The sequence below is a fragment of the Elaeis guineensis genome, chromosome 13 (genome assembly GCF_000442705.2).
Source record: "Elaeis guineensis isolate ETL-2024a chromosome 13, EG11, whole genome shotgun sequence".
Classification (NCBI taxonomy): domain Eukaryota; kingdom Viridiplantae; phylum Streptophyta; class Magnoliopsida; order Arecales; family Arecaceae; genus Elaeis; species Elaeis guineensis.
Genome location: NC_026005.2, coordinates 23,434,799 through 23,456,264, shown reverse-complemented (window position 1 = coordinate 23,456,264; position 21,466 = coordinate 23,434,799). Strand labels below are relative to the sequence as shown.

At 40.6% G+C, this 21,466-nt stretch overlaps 1 pseudogene; it reads left to right on the top strand.

Annotated features, from left to right (window-relative positions):
• Window positions 1-21,466, top strand: part of LOC105056249 (uncharacterized WD repeat-containing protein C17D11.16-like) — a 76,254-nt pseudogene that overhangs the window by 15,850 nt on the left and 38,938 nt on the right.

Sequence of the window (21,466 nt, the reverse complement as noted above, 5' to 3'; positions counted from 1 at the left end):
GGTATTCATTGAGAACGAGAGTACTGAGTGTGACCACTTCGAGCAGTCATAAGGAAGTCTACCTTCTTGTCGATGACTAGCTCGATGCTGCAGTTGTGTGTCTAGTTCTTTGACCTGAGGTGCATTGACAGTTCACCTTGAGTGTGTTATAGTTTGACTACACCATAACTCGGTCTCCTAGCTATTCGAAACCCTGAGGTGTATGTTGACTGTAGCATATTCATTGTAGGAACTAGGTCACACCAAGATGGGATCTATCAACCTCGGTAGATGAGAGGAGTAGTTCTATGATAATCGAAAGATTGAGTCCTTAAGTCCATGGTCATGGCAGAGTGAAATAATGAAAAAAAAATTTTCCATTAAGATTTCACATCAAACTCGGATCGATCGATTAACTCATATGACTGATGTTGGGTTTGATGAGTTCACCTTAACCCTAATTTAGTCGGGACTCATGATAGAGAAACTCAATCACACAGGTAACTACATCGAGAGGTTCGTCTTCAGTTTTGATGGGTTGCCACCACATACTGCTAGGTATTATTGATGGATTTTGGGAGCAATTAGAATGATATTGATGATCGATCATTCTAATTGTCTGAATCAGAAGAGTTCTGATCTATCGAAAGGAGTTTCGATGATGTTGATGATGAGATCATGACATATCTTATTATCATATGAAATTGAATCTAATTGAGTCACACAAATAAGGGTTAGGGTCTGGATGTCATTAATTGGGCTAACCCAATTGATTTGGATTAGATCCAATTAGGTTCAAAAAAATCGTGCTAGCACACGATTGAGCCTAACTTTCTCCTCGTGTAATTTTTTCTATCTCTACTGAGCCAAATATGATTTGACTCATCCAGAGAATCTTGAAAAGATTTTTCTCAGTCTAAATGAAGCTTGTCTAGCTCAGAAAAGGCTTGTCTTAATTCATGAGATGAATTTAAGATAACACCTACTAATTCCTAGCACCTGCCAATTTTATTTTAGGACATCTGTCAAAAATTGACATATGGGTCTTAAACTGAAGAGGGCTCATTGGAAGATTTTTATGGAGTGTCTACATGCCAAAATCCAGTTGAATTGGGTGCCATAATCAGATTATGGCATGAGCCCAATGGATTAAAATGGGCACCCCAAATGGATAAGAACCAAAGAGTCCTGATAAACATGGACTCTTTGGCGCCACCTTGATTGAGCTTATCCAATGTTGGCGCCAACTTAGGAGAGAGGGTGGGGTTCTTATCTAATATGATTAGATGACATCACTCCACCAATCAAAATTTTTTCAAAATTTATTGGAATTTTTTGATTGGTTGAATGATGTGGCACTACGCAGCATACAGGGTCTATATAAACCCTGCTGCGCCTAGGGTTTCATGGAAGAAATTATTTTATGCACAAAACCCAATAGATGCCACCCCCTCCTCTCTTCTCCATATCCTCCCTGTTTTCCTTCCTCCCCTCTTCATGTCCAAAGAGTTGGACGTCCATCTGGCAAAGATCCAAGGCGTGGTGACGCGTGGAACAGAAGGCTGCAGGACATCTTCGACAGGCTGCTGCTCCAACTTCAAAAGGAGTTCTGAAGCACTTTCAAATCAGATAAAGATCTGATTTTTGGAGCATAGATTCATGAGGAGAAGATGTTTTAGATACTGTCTAGGTGGATACCGGTAGAGGCCAGGCGCTTGTGTGGCTACATCAGAATCTCAGGCTGTGCAGAGATCATCTACAGGGTAATCAGATTACCCTTGAGGTACTTCTTCTTTCATCATAGATTTAGATTTAATTTTAGATTTTAAATATTAGATAATAAAATTAGATCTAGAAAATTAGATTTGAAATATATAGAATAAATTTTTAAAAAATTATTTCACTCCAGATTTGATGAAATCTGGAAGATCCTATGAGGAAAAGCGGTTTCCCCCCTTCAAGTGGTATCAGAGCCAGGTTGTTGGCTCTATTTCAGATCTATTTTAGATCTGATTTTAATTTTAATTTATCTGATATTAAAAAATTTTAGATATCACATCAGATATGATAGGATCTGAAACCAAAATATTTAAAATTAAATCTAAGAAGATCTAACATGCATAAGATGCATGACTAGACTAGGATTAGTTGAATCTATGAATAGTCTTAAGTTTTATATTTTAATAAGATTAAAATATGAATTAAATATAATTTATTATTTATTTTTTTAATATTATAATTATTATAATCAGATTAAAAAATAAAAAATAAAATTTTAATTATTTCATAAAATTGATCTGTTGCATGCCTAGACTAGTTGTAGAATTGTTCTAGTAACTTGTCTAGAATAATTTTTATTTTGAATAGTTTAATTTAAATTCTATTTTTTAAATATTACATGTGATGTATCAGATCTGAAAGCATATTAATTAGATTGATTTTTGATACATGAGATATATGCAAAGCATGTATTAGTTAGATCTTAAATTGTATATGTGATATGTTAATTTAGATCTAACTAGTTTTGTAGTTAGATTTATATTTCTGATTAAGGTGTTCCTCATGACCGTCCGATCATAAGAACAAAGTAGAGTTTTAAGACCCTCTCTTTCCATTCAATGGGGTGTTCATATGACGTGTAGGGGTACCACGCGTTCATCCTTAATCAGAAATCAAAACTTACTTTTCTGCAAAACCCTAGATCCTGAAATCCTAGGATTTATTTTACATGCTTTGTTTATGAACCCAAACTTAATTAATGAATTAAGCTTATGAAATTAAGTTAGATCTAAAATTAAAAATTTCAGATCTAAGACATTTTCATAAAATTGGGTTCGTGCTTGGGTAGCTCAATTTGGTCTAGCGGTTGATCAAACCGAATCAAGAGTTGGTTAGGTGGGATCATGAAAGCTAATAATTGACCAGCCTAATAGGATTAAGTCTGGGTCAAGGTCGAATCACATTTAGATGTGACTCGATCAAGTTAAGACCTAATTTGGCTCAATGGTTAGAGCCTGGATTGTAGGCTAACCCAATTAGTTCTGGTTCGATAATTTGGTATCTAAGGTAAGTTGGGCAGATGCAACCGACTGGTTTTTAATTGGGAGCTACTCGACTCGAATATGTTCTTATCAAGTTAATGGCATATCCCTCCCATCGGTCTCACTTATCTGGCCATATGTGTCGACTCAGTTCGGATTAGAGGTGGCTAACAATTCGAGCTAACCCATGCCACTAGGTTAGTCATAATTGTTATGACTATGTCAAGTCAAATTTAATGAGGCCTAAATAAATCTTTTTAAGAAAATATTAAGTCTAGATCTTCCACCATTATGGATGTGCGGGCCCTTCCCGAGGTTGATTGTTCTCGACTGGTTATAGTGGCTCAGTTGCACCGAAAAGATGCAACCATGTCCATTAGGCATTGGATGCTATGGATTAGAGGATGGGTTGGGCTCAATATTTTGGATACGGTGAGGGACCCAATCAGGAATCTAGTTTGTACAAATGGTGGGTTTGACTTAACTAAGGATTGGAGCAATATCCCGGACACGGTGAGCTTCATGAATTGGAGACCAAGTTTTGGGTGCACCATAATTAGAGAATCATTGGACAAGAGTTATCCACTCATCGGTTGACCCATCACCAATAACTGTTAGGTGAGGTGGTGAGCCAGTCGGTGAGACTGTACCACCCATTAAAAATCATTGATCACGGAGATTTTCACATCTCTACCAAGAGAGTGTACGGATTTGAGAAAATAGTGGGAGCTTAATTTGTTTAAAAATAAAAATCTTAAATAAATTGATTGAGTCTGATTATAAAATCTAAGTAGAAACTTTTGACTCTCTACAGGAAACATGTCTGCCTCAAACCCCCTGACCAAAATTCTAGACACCCATAGACTGATTGGACCCAATTTTAAGGACTGGTTGAGAAACTACAGAATTATTCTGGATTTCAAAAAATTGACTCATGTCTTGGACCAGGACCCACCTGCCATACCAGCACGTCCCACTGCTGAATAGAGAGCGTCTCTGAAAAAATGGACGGATGATGATAACAAAGCAAGGTACTACATGTTGGGTGCAATGTCTGATGACTTGCAGCGCCAACATGAGAACATTTTGATTACCCGCCAAATGTTGGCTCACCTGCAAGAGTTGTTTGGTGAACAAAGTTGCACGGCCAAGTATCAAGTCTGTCAAAGATTTTTTAAGGTCAAGATGCGTGATGGGCAGTCAGTCCAAGATCATTGTTTGACAATGATCAAGGATCTTGAGGAACTTGAGAAGCTCGATATCATCTTAGATAAGAATTTTCAGATTGATGTGATCCTTCAGTCCTTGTCTGATGCATATGGTCAGTTCATCATAAACTTTCATATGCATAAGATGTAGTGTACCTTGGCCGAGTTAATGAACATACTGGTTACGGCTGAGCTTTCTATGAAGGGTTCAAAAGGCTCAGTTCTTACTGTGGAGCGGACTTCTTCCAAGAGAATGTCTTTTGGAAAGAAAAAGAAGTCTACGAAGAAGCAGAAGGTGGATGGCAAAAAGAAGAAGACAGAATTGAAGAAGAAGGCTGCTGATAAGGGAAAATATTTCCACTGCCAATCAGACGGCCATTGGAAGTGAAACTGTCCTCAGTACCTGGCCATCCTGAAGAACAAGAAGGATGATCCTTCTGGAGGTATGCTCATTTTAGAATCTAATCTTACGGTTTCTTCTGCATCCAGTTGGATGCTTGACTCTGGTTCTAGTGCTCATTTGTGCACTTCTATGCAGGATCTTGAGGAGAGCAGGAGGCTGAGGGATGGGGAGATGATCCTATGCGTCGGGAACGGAGCAAGAGTTACTGCTGTGGCTGTGAAAACCTACCCTCTGCGATTATCGTTAGGATTAGATTTAGTTTTAAGAGACTGTTATTATGTGCCTGCAGCAAGCAGAAATTTGATTTCTGTTTCATGTTTAGCACAAGAAGGCTATGTGATTAGCTTTCATAAGGACCATTGTAATATTTTTTATGAAAATAATAAAATTACAAATAATTTTCTTATTAACGATCTCTATCAACTACATATTGATGTATCTGTATTTAATATTGAGAAAAATATGAATGTCATAGGAATTAAAAGGCCTAGAGATAGTCTAAATGATAAGTATCTGTGGGACCTAAGGCTAGGTCATATAGTAGAAGACAAGGTTAACAAATTAGAAAAATCTGGGCTATTGAGTCCGTTGACTTTTGAGTCATTATTGGAGTATGATCCCGGCTCCTCCCATAGACCTTGGGTGCAGCGGAACCAGCAACAAATAGATCTGGAGACTTCTGGACTCGATCCAAGGCCCTTGACGAAATTAGCCCGGTTGCTGTCTTCTTCGTCAGCCTTTCGTTCCAGATGAAGAACGCCTCTGAAATTATCTCTAAAAAATCCAAGATCTGGTACCCAACTAGATCGGACCTGGACCAAGGTTTTTCAATTTGTAGATCTTGAATTGGGGTATTTTAGATATGGAAGAAGGTAGATGGAGACAGACTTTACAGATCTGTCCTGCTGCAGCCTTTCCTATAGATCTATTGATGGAGATCTCACCCGCACCTCAAACGATCTCAGATCAACTCCAGATCTGACAGAGACTTGTACCAACTTCTTCTCAAGAGATTTCAGATCCTGGATCTAGTGTTTGGGTGGCTACAAGAGAGGAGGGGAGCATCTGGTTGGCGACTGCAAGGAGGAAGGGGCTAGTGCCTCCCTTCTTTCTTTCCTTATCTGGACCTGGCGGCAAGAAACCCTAGGGTTTCTTACTCCTGGGGCATGGAGGATGGCTGGAGAGAGAGGGAGAAGAGAGAGAGAGAGACTTGAGAGAAAGAGTCGTCTATTACTTGGCTCGATCAAACCTATACAAGTATATGTATATATAAACACCGGATCAAGTGACCCAAACCCAAAACTCCCTTGACCAACTCTATGGGAGATTAGGTTAACCCAAGTCCATGTACACCCATGACTCAACCTAATCTCACCTATCCTGGGCTCAGACCTGGCCCATAAAGAGTTAGTCCCTTGAGACCCACATAACCTAAACCTCAAGAACCCGAAAGGCCCACAGCCTTTCAACCTAGGGCCCAACTAGCCCTAGAGCATCCATGAAGCCCTCATGAATGATGGACCTTGGCCTTAGCCTTGGTCCCTTGGGCCTTGGGCACACCACCTGGATCATAACAATCTCCACCTTGGTGTCCCAAAGCCTCAACCAGCTCCATTCTGTCCTTGCGACTGTAGACCCATTTGCAGCCAATGGACCTCTTCCCCTATGGCAACTGCACCAATCATCACGTCTGGTTCTGGTGGAGAGACTGCATCTCCTCGGACATCGCCTAGACCCACCGCGCTCTGTCTTAGCTCTCAATAGCCTCCTGATACGTATATGGGTCTCCATTCGCTGTTACCAGGGCATATGACAGTATTTTCTTGAAGCCATATCGGTCCAGTTGCCTGATGGTCCTCTTGGGCTTGTGTAGGGCAACACCGATATCAGTCCTCGATCCAGTTCGCTCCTGCTGGACCTCTCCACCTCGATCATCCATTCGAATCTTCTCCACTTGTGGAGACACCTTAGGTAGATTCTCCATCTTAATGTCATGTCCTCCCGTAGTACTTGTAAGAGGCAAAATCAAAGAGGTAAGCTGTCCAGCAGCACCCTGCTGGACCTCCTCCTGCTCCTGCTGCTCCTCCATACCTGCTCGCATCCGTAGGACTGACTCCTCATCAAAAGTCACATCCTGACTAATGATGACCTTCTTTTCCAAGGGATCCCACAGCCTGTATCCCTTAACTCCTCGTAGATAGCCTAGAAACACCGTCTTGCATGATCTGACGTCTAGCTTGCTCCGCTCACCAGCTCCAATGTGCACATAGGCCACGCACCCAAATACCCATAGATGGTCCAGCCCAACTGTCCTCCCAGACCACACCTCCTCTGGAAGCCTGCCATCCAACTTAGTGTGAGGTGACCGATTGACCAAGTAACCCACTGCGTCAACTGTGTCAACCCAAAATGCCTTTAAAAGCTCTGCCTGCAGCCTCATGCATCGTGACTTTTCCAGAAGTATTCTGTTCATCCTCTCGGCCACCCCATTCTGTTGTGGAGTCTCCTTAACTGAGAAGTGTCTCCTGATCCCACACTCCTCATAGTAGTCTTGGAACTCTCTGCTGGTGTACTCCCCGTCATTGTCTGACCTCAGACACTTCACGCTCCTCTCCTGCTCCTTCTCCATCTTAGCTCTCCAGATTTTGAACCTGGTGAAGACCTCAGACTTTTCTCTCATGAAGTAAATCTAGAGTTTCCTTGAGAAATCATCAATCAGGGTCATGAAGTATCTGGCCCTATTCCTAGCTGAAACTGGGGCTGGTCCCCACACATCCGTGTGTACTAACTCCAGAGGGACTGCACTGCGGGCTGTACTAATATTGAACTGAACTCTCCTCTGCTTTCCCATCTGGCAGGGCTCACAGATCTCCCCTGTAGCACCATCCTCCAGATCAGAGATGAGTCCTCTCCTGCTCAACTCCCTCAGCCCCTTGTCACCCATGTGGTCTAGGCGGTGGTGCCACATCCTGTAAGCCCCCTGCTGGTCCTGTGCTGCAGCTGCTGCATCAGACTCTTCGGTCACCACAGATCCCTCCATGTGATAGAGGTTATTGTCCAACCTCCTGCCTCTCATCACCACCATAGCTCCATTGGAGATGTTCAGTACTCCACTTCTAGCCCTACTGCTGAAGCTGTATCCACTGCGCTCCAAGTAGCCAAGTGACACCAGATTCTTTTCCAGCTCTGGGATGTGCTTTACATTTATCAATGTCTTCACAATCCCATCAAATATCCTCACCCTGACTGTCCCTATCCCAGCCAACTTGCAAGGATGATTGTCGCCTAGAGTCACTGATCCCTCATCTGTCTTGGTGTATGTCGCAAACCAAGACCTGTGTGGTGTGTAGTGATGTGAGCACGTAGAGTCTAGTGTCCACTCCTCTGTGTAATGACTGTGACCATCTGATACCACAAGTAGATCATCCTCCACCTGCTACCCAGCAACTGCACTCACTGATTCTGAGCCACTTCTTTCTCCCTTCTTGCTCTTCCATAGTGGACATTCTCGCTTGAAGTGCCCGAACTCATTGCACTTGAAGCATTTCACCTCTTTCTTTCCCTTCCTGGACTTGGACCGCCCCCTGGACTTGCTTCTGTCTCTGCCTCTACCTGTCCTCTCCCTTACTGCCAAACCCTCCTGGGGAGCTCGATCTCTGGTCAACTTTTTCCTTTGCTTATTAGACCTCAGCACCGAGACCATATCCTCATATTCCAGAGTCTCCTTGCCGTAGAGCAGTGTAGTCACCAAAGAATCATATGATCCTGGCAATGAACACAAAAGCAACAGGGACTTGTCCTCCTCATCTAGCTTCACCCCGATATTCACCAACTTCATGCATAACTGGTCGAATCTCTGAATGTGGCCAATTACATCAGATCCCTCCTGCATCCGAAGACTGTACAACCTCTTCTTCAGCATCAGCTTGTTGCACATATTCTTCCCCATATACATGGTATGCAACTTCGACCAAAGGCCCTTCGGGGTCTTTTCTTCCAGCACCGAATACAATGCCACATCCACCAAATATTCTCTGATCACCGAGCATGCTTTCTTCTCCAACGATGCCCACTGTCTATCTGTCATTCCCTCAGGCTTCTCATCCAAAGCCTGATCCAGATCTGCTTGCACCAGAAGATCCTCCACCTGAATTTTCCACATGAAAAAATTCTCCTTGCCATCAAACTTCTCGACATCTACCTTCATATTGCTGTCCATGACTGGATCCAAGCCAAACAAGCAATATAAAATCAAGAAGTGTAGAATATACCTTGATGGTGCCTTGCTAAAAATTTTCAGCACTTGGGATCTTCAACTTCTCGTGCTTGAAACTGCTTTCTCACCATCGTGGCTCTGATACCAACTATTGGAGCACGATCCCGGCTCCTCTCATGGATCTTGGGTGCAGTAGAACCAGCAACGAATAGATCTGGAGACTTCTGGACTCGATCCAAGGCCCTTGATGAAATCAGTCTGGTTGCTGTCTTCTTCGTCAGCCTTTCGTTCCAGATGAAGAACGCCTCCGAAATCACCTCTAAAAAATCCAAGATCTGGTACTCAATCAGATCAGACCTGGATCGAGGTCCTTCAATTTATAGATCTCGAATTATAATATTCTAGATAGGGAAGAAGGTAGATGGAGACAGACCTTGCAGATCTATCCTGCTGCAGTCTTTCCTGTAGATCTATTGATGGAGATCTCACCCGTGCCTCAAACGACCTCAGATCAACTCCAGATCTGAGAAGGACTTGTACCAACCTCTTCTCAAGAGATTTTAGATTCTGGATCTGGTGTTTGGATGGCTGCAAGAGAGGAGGGGAGCAATCTGGTTGGCGGCTGCAAGGAGGAAGGGGCTAGTGCCTCCCTTCTTTCTTTCCTTATCTGGACCTGGCTGCAAGAAACCTTAGGGTTTCTTGCTCCTGGGGTGTGGAGGATGGCTGTAAGGAGAGGGAGAAGAGAGAGAGAGACTTGGAAGAAAGAGTCATCTATTACTTGGCTCGATCAAACCTATACAAGTACATGTATATATAAATATCGGGTCAAGTGACCCAAACCCAAAACTCTCTTGACCAACTCTATGGGAGATTAGGTTAACCCAAGCCCATGTACACCCATAACTCAATCTAATCTCACCTATCCTGGGCCCAGACCTGGCCCATAAAGAGTTGGTCCCTTGAGGCCCACATAACCTAGACCTCAAGAACCCAAAAGGCCCACAGCCTTTCAACCTAGGGCCCAACTAGCCCTAGAGCCTCCATGAAGCCCTCATGAATGATGGACCTTGGCTTTAGCCTTGGTCCCCTGGGCCTTGGGCACACCACCTGAATCATAACAGTCATATCCAGTTTGTGAATCATGCCTTCAAGGCAAAATGACCAAGATTTCTTTTGTGGGACATGGGGAAAGGGCCACAGACCTACTTGCCCTAGTACATACGGATGTGTGCGGCCCATTTGATATGCCATCTAGAGGCAACTACATCTACTTCATTACCTTTACCAATGATATGTCTAGGTACGGGTATGTGTTTCTAATGAAACACAAGTTTGAAGCTTTTGAAAGGTTCAAAAAATTCAAACATGAGGTAGAAAAATAAATAGGAAAGTCCATTAAGGTTCTTCAATCAGATCGAGGAGGTGAATACCTTAGTCAGGAGTTCCTAGACTATCTTAAGGATAATGACATAGTCTCTCAATGGACTCTACCTGGAACATCTCAACTCAACGGGGTTTCAGAACGGAGAAATCGGACCCTATTAGATATGGTCCGTTCCATGATGAGCTTCACGAATTTCTCCAAATTTCTTTGGACACATTGTCTCATGACAGTAATTTATGTATTGAATAAGGTTTCCTCTAAAACCGTTCCTACCACACCATATGAGATATGGCATGGTAAGAAGCCAAGTCTGAATCATCTCAGAATTTAGGATTGTCCAGCTCATGTCGAGAGACAGTAGGTGGACAAGTTAGAGTTCAGGTCTTTTAGAACTCAATTTATAGGATATCTTAAAGAGTTATTAGGATATTATTTTTATATTCCAGAAGACCACAATGTGATTGTGAGTCGAAATACTATTTTTTTTGAAAAATAGTTTTTTCAAGATGGTGGCATCAGAAGAATAGTTAAGCTCAAGGAGAATGTCTCCCAAGAGCAACAAGCTCAAGAACCTGAGGAACCTAATCAATCAGAACCAGTCCCAATACAACCTCTTCCACCTCGTAGAACGACTAGGGTTTTCCATCCTCCTGAAAGGTACTTAGGTACCATACAAGAGAAAGTAGAAGAAATGTTCCTCACGAAAAATGGGGCTCATGGTGATGACCCCAAGACCTATGACGAGGCGATATTAGATATCGACTCCGAGAAATGGTTAGAGGAAATGAGATCAGAAATTGACTCGATGCACTCAAACCAAGTCTGAACCTTGGTAGATCTACCTGAAGGTATTGTACCTATTGGGTGTAAATGGATCTTCAAGAGAAAGAAAGGTGCAGATGGGAATGTGGAGACATTCAAGGCTAGGCTCGTAGCGAAAGGTTATAGTCAATACAAAGGCATTGACTATCAGGATACCTTCTCGTTCGTAGCCATGCTAAAATCCATCCGCACATTGCTTGCTGTTGCAGCCTATTTCGATTATGAAATATGGCAGATGAACGTGAAAACGGCATTCTTAAATGGACATCTTGAGGAAGATATCTATATGGAACAGCCGCTTGGTTTCACATCCAGTGATGATGATCACAGGATCTGCAAGCTGCAAAGGTCCATTTATGGACTTAAGCAAGTATCTCGGAGTTGGAATACTCGTTTCAATGATGTGATCAAAACATTTGGTTTCATCAAGAATGAGGAGGAACCATGTGTGTTCAAAAAGGTCAGTGGGAGCGTAGTTATCTTTCTCGTACTGTACGTAGATGACATCCTCCTAATTGGGAATGATATTCCCATGTTGACCTCAGTCAAAGTATGGTTGTCTAAAGAGTTCTCTATGAAAGATCTAGGAGAGGCATCTTTTATACTGAGTATTAAGGTCTATAGAGATAGACCAAATAGGATGCTCGAACTTTCACAGAAGATGTACATAGAGGAGGTGCTAAAAAGGTTTAGCATGAAAAACTCCAAAAGAGGTTTATTACCTTTTAGACATGGCATTCATCTCTCTAAGAAGATGTGCCCTAGCACACCTGAGGAGATTGAACGCATGAGCAAGATCCCTTATGCTTCGGTAATAGAGAGACTCATGTATGCTATGCTATGTACACGACCTGATATAGCCCATGCTGTGAGTGTCACAAGCAGATATCAGTCAAATCCAGACGAAGAGCACTAGACTTCTGTGAAATGTATCTTTAAGTACTTGAGAAGGACTAAGGATATGTTTCTAATCTTTGGGAATGGAGAACTCCAGATTCAGGGATATACAGACTCAGATTTTATATCTGATATAGATGATCGAAAGTCGATATCTGAGAGTCTGTTCATTTGCAATGGTGGTGCAGTTAGCTGGAAGAGTTCCAAGCAGACGGTGATTGCTGATTTCACCATGGAGGCAGAGTATATTGCTGCATCGAAAGCTGCGAAGGAGGTATTCTGGTACAAAAGGTTTACCACAGAGCTTGGAGTGATGTCATTGGATGCCATACCTCTTTACTGCGACAATAATGGCGCTATAGCCCTAGCTAAGGAGCCAAGATCTCACCAGAAGTCCAAGCACATCGAGCGGCGATTCTATTTGATCCATGATTATCTCGAAAAGGATTATATCAAGGTCAAGAGAGTCAACTCCACAGATAATGTGGCAGACCCACTGACTAAGCCATTAGGCCAATAGAAGATCGAAGCCACATTGAGAAGATGAGACTTAGATATATAGCCAATTGGCATTAGGTTAAGTGGGAGTTTGTTAGATGTGTGCCCTAGATATCAGATTGGCTGACATATTTCTGTACAGATCTAAGGACAAATTTATAATTTTGACTATAAATGAATAAAAAGATTATTCTTCTATCACATTGTGTTTGTGATACATCCTTTGAGTTAGTGGGAATGTAAATTCATATTTTCAAGAGTTAAAAATTTAAGGCATGAATTTACATAACTAACTCATAAACAGCTCCTGACCATAGGATCATCACGAGGATGGTGATTGATTTGGAAGGTTGGTGTACGATCACTTCCTTAGAGTAGATGTGTCTTGAGTCTACGATGTGGAGACACCAGAGTGAGAGTACAGGTATTCATTGAGAATGAAAGTACTGAGCATGACTACTTCGAGCAGTCATAAGGAAGTCTACCTTCTCGTTAATGACTAGCTCGATGCTACAGTTGTGTGTCTAGTTCTTTGACTTGAGGTGCATCGACAGTTCACCTTGAGTGTGTTATAGTTTGACTACATCATAACTCGATCTCCTAGCCATTCGAAACCCTGAGGTGTATGTTGGCTGTAGCATATTCATTATAGGAACTAGGTCGCACCAAGATGGGATCTATCAACCTCGGTAGATGAGAGGAGTAGTCCTATGATAATCGAAAGATCGAGTCCTTAAGCCCATAGCCATGGCAGAGTGAAATAATGGAAAAGGAGTTTTCCATTAAGATTTCACATCGGACTCGGATCGATCGATTAACTCATATGACTGATGTTGGGTTTGACGAGTTCACCTTAACCCTAATTCAGTCGGGACTCATGATAGAGGAACTCAATCACACAGGTAACTGCATCGAGAGATTCATCTTCAGTTCTGATGGGTTGCCACCACATACTATTAGGTGTCATTGGTGGATTTTGGGAGCAATTAGAATAATATTGATGATCGATCATTCTAATTGTCTGAATCAGAAGAGTTCTGGTCCATCGAAAGGAGTTTCGATGATGTCGATGATGAGATCATGACATGTCTCATTACCATATGAAATTGAACTTAACTGGGTCACACAAACAAGGGTTAGGGTCTGGATGTCATCAATTAGGCTAACCCAATTGATTTGGATTAGATCCAATTAGGTTCAAGAAAATCGTGCTAGCACACGATTGAGCCTAACTTTCTCCTCATGTAATCTTTTCAGTCTCTACTGAGCCAAATATGATTTGACTCATCCAGAGAACCTTGGGATGATTTCTCTCAGTTTAAATGAAGCTTGTCCAGCTCAAAAAAGGCTTGTCTTAATTTATGAGATGAATTTAAGATAACACCTGCTAATTTCATTTTAAGACATCTGTCAAAAGTTGATATATGGGTCTTAAACTGAAGAGGGCTCATTGGAGGATTTTTGTAGAGTGTCCACATACCAAAACCCAATTGAATTGGGTGCCATAATCAGATTATGGCATGAGCCCAATTGGATTAAAGTGGGCGCCCCAAATGGATAAGAACCAAAGAGTCTTGATAAACATGGACTCTTTGGCACCACCTTGATTGAGCTTATCCAATGTTGGCGCCAACTTAGGAGAGAGAGTGGAGTTCTTATCTGATGTGTTCAGATGACATCACTCTACTAATCAAAATTTTTTCAAAATTTATTGGAATTTTTTGATTGGTTGAATGATGTGGCACTGTGCAGCATACAAGGTCTATATAAACCCTGCTGCGCCTAGGGTTTCATGGAAGAAATTATTTTATACACAAAACTCAATAGCTGCCACCCCCTCCTCTCTTCTCCATATCCTCCCTACTCTCCTTCCTCCCCTCTTCATGTCCAAAGAGTTGGACGTCCATCTGGCAAAGATCCAAGGCGTGGTGATGCCTGGAACAGAAGGCTGCAGGACATCTTCGACAGGCTGCTGCTCCAACTTCAGAAGGAGTTCTGAAGAACTTTCAAATCAGATAAAGATTTGATTTTTAGAGCATAGATTTGTGAGGATAAGACATTCCAGATCCTACTTGAGTGGATATCGATAGAGGCCAGGCGCTTGCGTGGCTACATCAGAACCTTGGGCTGTGCAGAGATCATCTACAGGATAATCAGATTACCCTTGAGATACTTCTTCTTTCATCATAGATTTAGATTTAATTTTAAATTTTAAATATTAGATAATAAAATTATATCTAGAGAATTAGATCTGAAATATGTAGGATAAATTTTTAAAAAATTATTCCATCTCAGATTTGATGAAATCTGGAAGATCCTACGAGAAAAAGCAATTTCCCCCCTTCACGTCGATGGATTATAGGTGGAAGGAATAAAATATTCCTTCATCTGCCTAGGTGGTTCTCAAAATTTTCAGCCATTTGATTTTCAGGTTTAACATGAATCAGTCATTAAATTTCAAGATTATGTTCAACTAGGTCAGGATAAAAAATTATACCATGCATGTATCAGTGCAAATCCTAATATGTGTGGTTCAGATTTTTTTTTTTAATTTTATTTTTTAAGAAGAGGGAGAAAGAAAAAGAGAAGAGAAAGAAAGAAAGAAGTTCTAAAGGTGAGATCCTTAAGAAAGCCCTAGACCTAAAGACGAAAGGTGAGAAGACTTAGTTGTAGTTGAGTGTTAATTGTAATCAAGTTAGCAGATAATTAAACCTAGACACCTACGGATTTCTTAGACCTAACAGTTCTATGTAGAGTGGCTTAGTCTAAATACAAATTGGGTTTGTTCTCACTTCCTTCAACTAGTCAGGTAAGAGGTGAGGTCGTGGGGGTCCTCCTGTTGCTTGCCTTACACACCAATTGAATTGGCCAGGTAAGCTAACAGAATCAATTAAATAACCACGAGTCCACTTAGGCAGAGCCTTTGTAACCTCTAGCCTTAGACACTAGTTTCAATAATGAGTCCAAACTTACTTTGTACTTGACTTGACCACAATACTCAAACTGAACTCAATTGATCTTAGAGGCCCATGTCTACTTGATTTTAGTTAGATTTGGGTTAATGCGGGATGCTGGTTGGTTATTTTTGGATTAAGAAAGGGTGATGAGATCTCCACCTTATCTTATTTTGGGTGTTGTCCTTAAATTGATTTAAGATGAATATGCATAACCAATTTCAAATAAGGGATTCTATGCAACAAAATTAGATGCATGAAATTAATTAAACTTGAAAACTTACCTTGTCTCCAGCGATCACCAAAAAAAAATCTAAGATGATAAATGCTTCTAACAATTAAGTTTCTACTCTTATCATATAATTTTTATTAGATTTATGTGGATGAATTTTAGATTAATTTTAAAAAAATAATAATTAATACTAAAAAAAATAGTTAGGATTAGGGTTAGGATTGATCTCACCAAGCAAAATTAGAAGCTTTCTATCTCTTTTTTGAATTTTTTTTTATAAAAAAAATAATCAAAAAAATTAGTAAGCTATATTTATAAAAAAATTAAAAAAATCAAATATTAAAATTGGTGCCTTCCCTGACAACGGTGCCAAAAATTGATAGGGTCAAGATGCTATCGTTAGGATACCATGATTATCAATCAAATTTTGACTTCAATAAAAATTAAAAACACATAGAAAGTAGTAAGTCGGATTGAATCCACAGAGAAAGCAGAATTTTGATTTGAAATCTTTGATTTTATAAAAAAAATAAAATTTTGAAGAAAGCAATTTAAGTCGAAAAATAAAAATTAAAAGCGTAAAAAATAAATCAGGTACTAAGATCTACTAACTAAATCATAGCATCTACTTACAATAAAAATAAATAATAAAAATTTAAAAAGTATAAAATAAATTGGTACTAAAATTTACTAACTAGATCCTAGCATCTACTTGTGAAAAATAAAAGATAAAAATTTAAAGTGTAAGAAAATAAATTTTACATTAATTAAAATTGAAATTCAAGTACAAAAAATTTAAAAAGAGCAATAAAATAAAAATAAAACTGTAACAAGGATTTGAGTTGATCAGCTAAGCCTTGTCGAAAAGATGGTTGATCAGCGAACTAGCTTCTCTCCTTCTTTTTCTTGGGTCTCTAAAGCTTTTTTATTTTTTTCTTCTATTTTTTTCTCACTTTCTACTAATTTTTTCTGCTCCCAAAGCTTATTCTCAGACCCCCTATTTATAGATGAATTTTTCATAATTTTTTTGGTAGGAAAATGAGTCCTAAAATCTTTAGAAAATATTTTAATCTCCTAAAAATATTTCTGACCATCAGATCAGGCTTGAACTGCCCAGATCTGCCCAGAAAATCAATATTTTAATCAGAATCAAAGTTGGATCGAATGTCAGCCATTCAGTTTGAGTTCTGATGAAGTTCTAGCCATCGGATCGTGCAAAAGGTTTCCTTAACACAGTCGGGAGCATCCTCAGCCATCCGATCGCATGATAGATTGCTTCTGGGCCGTCAGATCGTGCAAATCCTCTTCTTATAAACAGGCAGCAAACATGGACCGTCGGATCTGATGATGGATGAGTTTTCGACCGTTAGATCGTGCAAAAATCCCTCTCTCACTGTGAAACACGCCTGTGGACCGCGTGAAGTTTTCTGTGGACTGCATCCTAATTTCTGTGGATAGATCGGTCGGTCCACCATGCACTGGAGGCTATAAAAATTATTTTTTAGAGTATTTTGGCTCCGTTTTCACTTTAATTTTCATCTGAAAAATAAGAAAAAATATGTATTAAATTTTTTAAAATTATTTTATTACTTAAATTGCTCAATTGAATTAATATTTATTTTTCATAAATATTTTTTAATTTTATATTTTTTTAAAATTATTTATTTTTGCAAGAAAATTTAATTTATTCACGAAATTAGGTTTTTAAGAAGACGTTAGCACCATAAATTATCAAAAATACTTTCAATAAATGTAAAAATATATCATTTATCATCTAGCAAGGGTTGATCAATGCTTTTTTGTGTGAGGATAAGCCAACTATCATGGAGGTGCAGAATTGGAGATGGCTCCAGATGCAGATGGTAAGTATGATCCGCTTGTACCTAATGGATGAGGTGATGATCCATGTGCCTGACAAGACTTTTTCGACGGTGCTGTGGTCGAAGCTCGAAGAGTTGTACATGACGAAATCTCTCACCAACATCCTCTTTCTCTGGAGGCAGTTCTACCAGCTGTGGATGACTGAGGGATAGAGCGTGCAGGAGCATCTTAGCCACTTCTAGAAGATCCTTATCGATCTCCTCAGTGTTGGCGAGGAAGTTGAGGAGAAGACCAGGGTGCTGGTCTTGCTAGCATCGCTTCTCCCTTCATATGAGTCCTTGGTGACTGCTTTTCTAATGAAGAAGAGCACCATCAAGATGGACGAGATCACCGTAGCGATTCTTCAGAATGAAGTTTCTAGGAGGGAGAACCCAGCTTCGAGCTCAGGTGACGGTGCTCAGCTTTGATGGTTTCTGGAGGAGCAGGAGGTGGCAGACAGAGCGACAGAAGATCATGACGAGAGCAGTCCAATATTGGGAATAGTGTCCCAAAGCCAATCATCAGCCTGTTGACGGTTGTGCTCATTTTTGTATTTGTACATGAATTATGAATTAATAAAAATTATTTTGATATTTTTCATCATAAAATATTTCATCTTCTAATGAACTCCTATGTTGTGGTGAAGTTCTTAGGACTATTTAGCTCGACAAAGGAGGATTTATCGTTTAGTCCTTAAATCTGTTCATGACCAAATGATACGTTGTTATCAAGGACGACAACGTTTATCAAGCATAGGTCATTGTATGCCATACAGGTTGGTTGTCCTCTTAACCAATAAGTGTGGAGACACTGGTATGGCATACAGGTGAGATGTAAGAGTACATCTGCACTGAACGTGACCGACTCCGGAGCTATTTCTACTGTCAAGATTTGCTCCGATGGAATATGGGTATAAATATCCCTCCGACCTGAGACCGCCACGGTGACTTGCAAGCAACTCACTGCACTTAGGTACTGGACTACCTGAATTTTTAATTCAGTGACGGAAGGCTGCTGGGTGTAGTCAAGTATTTGACTTGTCGGTGCGTGTGTCAAGATGGGATTGACCACTCCAATTTAGGAGCTGTGTACAGTCGTGTTTCAATTTAGCAAAACCTTGTCCAGGATAGTCCTTGTGAGGAGTCACAGGACTGTTTGACAGGGTTGACAGTTTAACCCTGAGTCGTCCTAAACACAAGGGTCAAAAGGATGAATTATACAGTAACCATATTCATGTAGGTTCTGAGTGTTACGATTGTGACTATTCGACCTATCCGAACTCGGGTACCATTGCTAGATGGTCACTTCGATTAGTACAGGAATTGGTTCCTGTGCTACCGGCTTAGGTTCGAACCTGTGGGCTCACACACATTAGAGGTTCCTATCTGATCTGATGGCTGATGTAGAATCCTACATGTTTGAGACTCGATGATCGAGAATCAGGATTCTCTGATCACGAGTTTCACACATTATTGGTACCGGGGTCAAGAGTCCCACTGGTTGGAACTTTTCAATCAGGGTTACATATCGATGAATTCTGATGCCCGATTGCCCATCGGATTTGGACTCAGTATTTATGAAAGATTTAATTAGTGATTTGATCACTAATTAACTCAATTTGATTGAGTAATTATTTTTGGATCAAGTCCAATTGAATTGGATTCAGTTGGGTTTGACCCGATTAGGTTAAGAGTTGACCTAATCGTCAAGATAGTTTGATCCCTGATTTGATCAAGGGTTGGGCTTAGTCAATTCCTGATTTGATTAGGATTTTATTAAGCCTAATTAAGTCTAATTAAGTTGGATTTAAATTAGTCTAATTGGACCTAACTTATTTAGTTCAATTAGGTTGGTTTAAATAATTAAACCACCTTGACCCAATCTCCATGCGCCACCTCACTTCCATTGCACCCATTTGAATTCATGAGAAGAAACTTCTCATGAATTTTTCATCATGCCAAGCCCTCTCCACGTCCCACTTTAATATGCCATATGAATGGATAAGGATGATTGGTTGGTCATTTAAATTCAAAATAAAGTTTAAATTTGAATGGGCAATCAATCTTTGCGCCTTATCCCTTTTTTTACGCCCCATTTATTACATGAGAAAAGGTTTCTCATGAAATCACTCCATGCACAATTTAAGCCACACCTCACGCCTTTAGTGGATAAGGGATGAGTTGGTGTCCATTTTGTTGTGATCCAGGTGGTGTGCCCAAGGCCCAGGGGACCAAGGCTAAGGCCAAGGTCCATCATTCATGAGGGATTCATGGAGGCTCTAGGGCTAGTTGGGCCCTAGGTTGAAAGACTGTGGGCCTTTCAGGTTCTTGAGGTCTAGGTTGTGTAGGCCTCAAGAGACCAACTCTTTATGGAACAGGTCTAGGCCTAGGATAGGTGAGATTAGGTCAAGTCATGGGTGTACATGGGCTTAGATTAACTTAATCTCCCATAGAGTTGGTCAAGGGAGTTTTGGGTTTGGGTCACTTGACCCTGTGTTTATATATACATGTACTGTGTATAGGTTTGATTAAAGCCAAGAAAATACAGAACTCTTTCTCCCAAGTCTCTCTCTCTCTTCTCCCTCTCTTTCCAGCAATTCTCCACGTCCCAGGAGCAAAAAACCCTAGGGTTTCTTGCCGCCAGGTCCTAAAAAGGAAAGAAAAGCAAGGAGGCGCTAGCCCCTTCCCCCTTGCAGCCGCCAACCAGATTGCTCCCCTCCTCTCTTGTAGCCACCCAAACATCAGGTCCAGGACCTGAAATCTCTTGAGAAGAGGTTGGTATATGTTTCTCTCAGATCTGGAGTTGATCTGAGGTCGTTTGAGGCACGGGTGAGATCTCCATCAACAGATCTACAGGAAAGGCTGCTGTAGGACAGATCTGCGAGGTCTGTCTCCATCTATCTTCTTCCCTATCTAGAATGCCTCAATTTGAGATCTACGAATTGGAAGACCTCAGTCCAGGCCTAATCTAGTTGGGTACCTGTTGCTCCTTAGATTGATTTTGATGATTACAAAGCAGTTGAAGGGGTACTAATATTTCTCACTTGAAAAAGTCTTATTGCTCTTCAGGGGCAAAATTATAATTTTACCAAAATTCTGATTTGATAGTATCAAATGATAGAACAAAAGATTTATGATCCATTGGTGAAAATTTTATTATTTTTGGACTTGTATTTTGAAAAATATGCATGTTTGAAAATCATGAGTCGACCCATGAGTCAACTCATGACAATGAGCTGTTTGGCACGTAGATTTTTTGGCTTGGCACAACCTGTGAGTCGACCCATGAGTCGACCCATGAGTCGACCCCTACTGTTTTTAGGCCAAAAATCACAAAACCTTATTTTCTGGTTATTTTCTGTTGTTCTTCCACAGAGGTCGACCCATGAGTCGACCCCCAGGCATGAGTCGACCCTCAGGCATGAGTCGACCCCTGTGACGGGATTTTTCTGCAACGGGTAGTTTTTTAACCGTTTTAAGTGCTTTTAATGCTCATTTATTGTGGTCTAACGGCTCTATTTCAGCCTAGAATATTTTTCACTATTTCTTGAAGCTATAAAAGGGATAAAAAGGTGGGAATCAATAACAAGAAAAGAAAGAGGATTCAAGTAGAGAGATTTTGAAAAAGGAATTTCAAGCCAACTTTTCAGCCCTAAGCAAGAGCTCATTCAAAGCTTTCAAGAAGCCTTTAATCCAAGCTCACCAACTCCTCAAGTGCACATTCAAGTCTCCATCCACCTTGAGAAAATCCAAAAAGGGTCTTCTTCTCTTGAGTAAAGTGTATTTAAAGTTATATTCGCTCATTGAAGGAGCTTTCTTTGTACTTATTTATGCTATAAATTGTTATACTCAGTTTGAGTGATTGGTTTTGTTTTGGAGGGGTTCCAAAACAAGGAAAGGTTGATCCGAACCTAGAATCGGAGTGTATTGGGTTGGCTTGTACCCGGGAAATAAGTAGTCAAGGATGGGATAG